Here is a 6064-nt window from a genome sequence, read left to right as displayed (position 1 = left end):
AGAGAAAAAAAAAATAAACAAAGGGAATAAAGAAAGCCTATGACATTTTTAGGACATAGTCAATATCACTAATTATATGCATTCTGAGAGTCCTAAAGGAGGAAAGGAGCAAAATGCTCATTTAAAGAATTATTGAATGGAAATTTCCCAAATCTTGAGAGAGATATGAACATCCAAGTATGTGGAGCTCAAAAATTTAGAAAGAGTTTAAAACCAAGGAAGAGTTTACTAAGATAATTTATAATCAATAATCAGAATCAATTCAGAAATCAATGAAAAAGATATTTTTTAAATACTTAACAATAATTTATCGAATATTTCAAAATAGCTAGAAAAGAGGATTTCAAATGTTCACAACACAAAGAAATTACATGTTTGAAGTGACATATAGGCCACTTATCCTTATTTCATTATTATACATAGCATCCATGTACCAGAGTATTACATGTACACTATAAATGCATAGGGTGCCAAAATAATGTATACACATTTTTAAGACGGGAAAATTGTATTATAATTGTAACACTCACTATATACTGACACTTGTTTTCTTTTACATTGTATCTTGTACCTCTTATAATTGCAGAAGTCAAATGTGACTTAGTATTACAATTTTAATACAGTTTTTTCCTTTCTTAAAATTTGTATACAAAGGGCAGGGTTGCAGTGAGGCCTCTGCCTTGGTTGGACCCGCACAAGGTGCTGGGATCTCGGGGCCTCCCTTCTCTACCTCCGCAAGCTCCCAAAGTGACTGCGATGTTGATGACTGTCCCAGGGAAGCTGCTCTCCGGGAGATAACATCCAGAAAGCGCCCTGAAGAAACTTCCTGCCGGAAAAACCGAAAAAGAAGTATTTATAACACTGGAATTTGTAAATAATTTGTCAAAATGGCAGAAAATAATGAAAATAATAGTGAAAATATAGATGTCAGGCGCAAAACCAGTAGAAGTGCTGACAGAAAGGACGGCTATCAGTGAAGTAGAAAGACAGTGTCTCTGTCAAAAAGAGAGAGAGCTAGTCAGGTCCGGAGATGGAGAGCGCTGTGGAGAAAAGGGAGGTTTTATTAAGGAGCCAAGAAAGGAAGCACAGCTGTTCGTCCACAGGGTTGGATTTAGATCATTCCTGTGGTGATAGATTTTTAGGCCCTCTTAAACAGAAACTGCAAGATTCTGCGGGGCAGTGTTTTCCAATTAAGAACTGTAGTGGCAGGCACTCTCTTCGGGGTTCCATCTAAGAGAAAAATTCCTATCAGGGAACTCTTGTTAGATGAGCATCCTTTCCCACCTGGATCAGATTTAGCCTGTAGGTGGCATTTTATTAAATGACACACTGCTACTATAAATCCCAAATCAGATGAATGGGTAAGCACAGACTTTGTCTCAGGGTGAACTGAGAGATGGGGAGCTAGAACCAAGGAGAAACGTGGAAGAGCATGCAGACTGTTTCTCACAGACCAGTGTTCATGCCTGTGTGGCAACCACCAACACTGCCTGGTGTGGAGGTCCCCTGCCTGGCTCAGTGATGAACCTGGTTCCAAATAACAGTGTAGAAGACAGTGATATGGATTCAGATGACGAAGTCATAACACTTTGCCCAAGTCCCAGGAAAGAAACAAACCCAAATGGAAACTAGGTGATGAAATCCTGTAGTTGGAAACACCTCCTAAGTACCATGCCCAGATTGAGTGCCTCCACTGTCTTGTACCAGACCTCCTTCAGATCAATAACAATCCCTGTTACTGGGGAGATCTGGGTAAATATACAGCTGAAGCTCTGCTAGAATGAAAACCAGAGGGTATCTTTTTCCTTCAAGACTTAGCACAGGAAGGCTATTTGTTCTTCATTAGTTTTAGATGCTATAATTGTTCTCTCCGTGCTACAATTGAATCACAACTTTAGCTTTGAACCTTTTGTCTTCCATTCTCCTGATATTAGTGGGCTCCCAGAACATTATAAGGACTGGAGCACCTTACGTTCTTTGAACAACATCTGTGCACCCCCTTAATTCATACTTTCCCCCTTTTCCTGCAGCCATATGTGCAGAACAGTTATCTGTAACTGTACAACTTACGATGGCATCGATGCTCTTCCAATTCCTTCTTTTATGAAATTAAAACTGAAGGAATATAATTATAAATAAAAAATTAGAGTACTCAGGATTGATACATCACCAGAACAGCAATGCTAGGATAAAGGAAGGAACATGACAATGATTGTATACATTTTTCATTTAGTATTTTTCTTATTATACCATTTTGAATTTTTCTACAAAGGAGTGGAGTCTAAAATAAACCTCTGCCCTAAATTTTACCTCAAGATCAGTTTTTCTTTTTTTTTGTTTAGACAGAGCCTTAAGCTGTCGCCCTGGGTAGAGGGCAGTGGCATCTCAGCTCACAGTAACCTCCAGCTCCTGGGCTCAAGCAATTCTCCTGCCTCCGCCCCCAAGTAGCTGGGGCTACAGGCACCTGCCACAACCCCTGGCTATTTTTTGGTTGCAGCTATCATTGTTGTTTGGCAGGCCCAGGCTGGATTCGAACAGCCAGCTCAGGTGTATGTGGCTGACGCCTTAGCTGCTTGAGCCACAGGTGCTGAACCCAAGATCAGTTTTTTAAAAGATACACAAATTGTCTAAAGTTACACCCTACAGGGTTTTTGTTGTTGTTAGTTTTTTTTTTTTCTTATTTTCTCTATACATATACATTTGTTTATTTGGTTCCCTATTTTTGCCTTCACAAAATTAAAAAGGCTTAAAATTTAATAACAATACCAATGTTTAATATAAGGACTAGAAACAAAAACCTTGTAAAGAACAAATGAAGATAAATACATTCAGAAAAGAAATCAGACGATTGCTGCAATGAAATATTGAGCAATAATAATAATAATGCAAAAAAAGTAACATTCACATTGTCAGATAAAAGTATGTCTGTCATAGAATGCTTTGACTCTGCGGTTCAGTATGGAGTCATCAGTTAACTTCTTCGCCTTTTTTTTTCCCAAAGTCTCAAAAAGTCTCTTCTTCTTCTTCTTTTTTTTTTCTTTTCTTTCTTTCTTTCTTTTTTTTTTTTTTGAGACTTTGGAAAAAGAGAATTTTAAAAGCAGCAAGAGAAAAGGAAATGATCATATAAAGGGAGCCCTTATGAGGCTATGGGCAAATTTATCAGCAGATAATCTTACAGGTCAGAAGACAGTAGGGTATTATATACAAATAAAAAAAAAAAACCTGCCAATCAAGAATACATTACCTGCCCAACTGACCTTTAGGTAAAAGGACAGTTATAGATACCCATACATAACAAATGCTGAGAAAGTTCACATTACTAGACCTTACTTACAAGAAATGCTGAAAGAAGTTCTTCAAGCTGAAATGAAAGGTACTACTTAGTAAAAAAATTATTTGAAATTACAAAACTTACTAAAAGGTAATAATGTAGTTGAATTTATAATATGATAAATGTTAATACAGTGCAGTACAGATCAAATGTACCTAATAAACATATATAGAACATTCAGTCTGACAGCAACAGAATGCATATTCTTCTAAAGCACACATTTCAACTTTTCAAAAGTATATGTTTGACCACAAAATAATTCTTGGGAAATTTTAGAAGATGGAAATTATATGAAGTATCAACTCCAGATGCAACATTATAAAACTGTAAACAGAAAGAAGACTACAAAATTCATTAGTATGTGGAAATCAAACAACTTTTTTGAACAACCAGTAGTGAAAGAATAAATCGAAAAGGGAAATCAAAAGTATTTTATAAGAAATTAAAATGCAAAATAACATTTTGTATTTCCATTTTAATTTCCTATAAATAAAAATGTTATTTTGCATTTCCACTTTAATTTCTTATAAAATAAGACAACAACAGCAGTCCTAAGGGTGAGGTTTATAGCAATAAACACGTATGCAGGGGAAAAAAAATCTCACATGAAATAGCTAATATTACACCTTAGAAAATAAAAAGTTACTAAATCCAAAATCAGTAGAACATAGCACACAACAAGATTAGACGACATGTAAATAGACACTAGAAAAAAATAGGAAAATAAATGAAAATAAGATTTTTTTATAAAGATAGACAAAATGCATAAACTGAGCTGAACTAAGAAAAAATGGGATTTATATAAAATGATAAATGAATGAGAAAATATTAAAACTAATATCACACAAACTTGAAGTATCAGGAGACATCATTATGAATGATTATGCCCAAATAAATTGGATACACTATAAGAAATGAATAAACTACAAACAAAGAATGAATCATGAATAAGTAGAAAATATTAATAAACATAATAAGTGAAAAGATTGAATCTGTTATCAAAATTCTCCCTAGAAAGAAAAGCTCAGGGCAAGATGGCTTCACTGGAATATTCTTCCAGAATTACTCATGTAGAAATTTCAAACAAGGACAATATCCCAAAAATATCACAAATCAATATTCCTGTGAACATAAATGCAAAATTTATCAACCAAATAATACCAAATTGAATTTAACAGCACAATGAAAAAATTATACAGCATGTTCAAGTGGGATTTTTTCCTAGGATGCAACAATAGTTCAACATACGCAAATCATTTAATATGAAAAACCACATTAAAAAATGAAAGAATGAATTATATCATCATCTCGACTGACACAGAAAAAGCATTTGACTAAAATGAACATCTGTTCATGAAACAAATTCTCAACAAATTCGATATAGAATGAATATACCACAACATAAAGAAGGCAATATATGACGAGCTCCCAACTAACATCGTACTCACTGTTGAAAAGCTGACAGCTCTTCCTCTACCATGATGAATAAGACAGAATGTTAACTTTCACCACTTTTTTTTTTTTTTTTTTGAGTCAGGTACAATGCTATCATGTCATAGCTCACAGCAACCTCAAACTTTTGGGCTCAAGCGATCCTCTTGTTTCAGCCTCCCAAGTAGCTGGGACTACAGGCACCCACCACAATGCCTGGATATTTTTAGAGATGGGATCTCACTCTTGCTCAGGCTGGTTTCAAACTTCTAAGCTTGAGGGATCCACTCACCTCAGCCTACCAGAGTGGTAGGATTACAGGCATAAGCCACTGCACCCAGCCACTTCTATTCTATATATCACTGGAAAGCCTAGAAGAAGAAATTAAGCAAGAAAAAGAAATAAAAGGTGTCCAACGTCAGAAAAGAAGATGTAAGATTGTTTGTGTTTACTGCTGATGTGATCTTGTACATAAAAAACACTAAAGGTGTTAATGGAAACATTTTTAAAACAATTAAGTGAATTCAGTAAAATTGCAGGATTCCAAATCAGCATACAAAAATCAGTTACATTTCTATATATTAACAATAAGATAAAATGAAAAGGAATTACAAAACAATCCCCTTCATAATACAAATGTCACTTTGAAAATTTTGAGACATACTGTGATATAGTTCACTATTTTACTTCCAAGAAATACAGTTCTTGGTTCACCTAGGCAAGTTTCAACTTGCTCCTCTTAGGCTTATTAAGTGTTGCTGGGAGGGCTTCATTGGTTTCTACCTGCATGGCACTCAGTTGGCATCAGCTATAGAGCTTGAAAGAGAGCACTTTCTCTTGGTGATGATTTCCTATGATTTTAAAAGTGGGTTAAATGAAACTCAAAGCCTTGAGGGTTTAGAATGAGCCTTCAGGAACCTTATCCTTCCAGCATAACAACTTTTCTGTGGTTTCAAAAATTCAGAAGAGACAGAACTTCCCTGAAAGAGAAGGAGAGGAGTTGTTTATCTAGAGTTTCATGAGGAGGGAGGAAGGATGGGGGAGGAGACAAGGGGTTTGGTAAGCACCTACCTAAGGGGCACAATATGGGAGAATATGACACACCTCCTGGGTGAAGGGCTCAACTACAATTTGAACTTTAACAAATGCACACAATGTAACCTAACCATGAGTACCCTTGTATTAATCTGAAAAACAAAGATAGGGAGAGGAGTGGTCATAGAGAAACCACAGGGATTGAGAAAAACATTGCTGCTGTGGAAAAATGGCTCAGAAAAACAATTTAGTAACATTTAAAGGCAC

General features: G+C 35.6%; 1 pseudogene; it reads left to right on the top strand.

Annotated features, from left to right (window-relative positions):
• The first annotated feature begins 887 nt into the window (after nucleotides 1–887).
• LOC128578404 (suppressor of cytokine signaling 4-like) lies at nucleotides 888–2187 on the top strand (annotated as a pseudogene).
• Nucleotides 2188–6064: the final 3877 nt, after the last annotated feature.

The sequence above is a fragment of the Nycticebus coucang genome, chromosome X (genome assembly GCF_027406575.1).
Source record: "Nycticebus coucang isolate mNycCou1 chromosome X, mNycCou1.pri, whole genome shotgun sequence".
Classification (NCBI taxonomy): Eukaryota; Metazoa; Chordata; class Mammalia; order Primates; family Lorisidae; genus Nycticebus; species Nycticebus coucang.
Note: the sequence above shows the minus strand (reverse complement) of the source record. Positions and strands in the feature narration are given on the sequence as shown.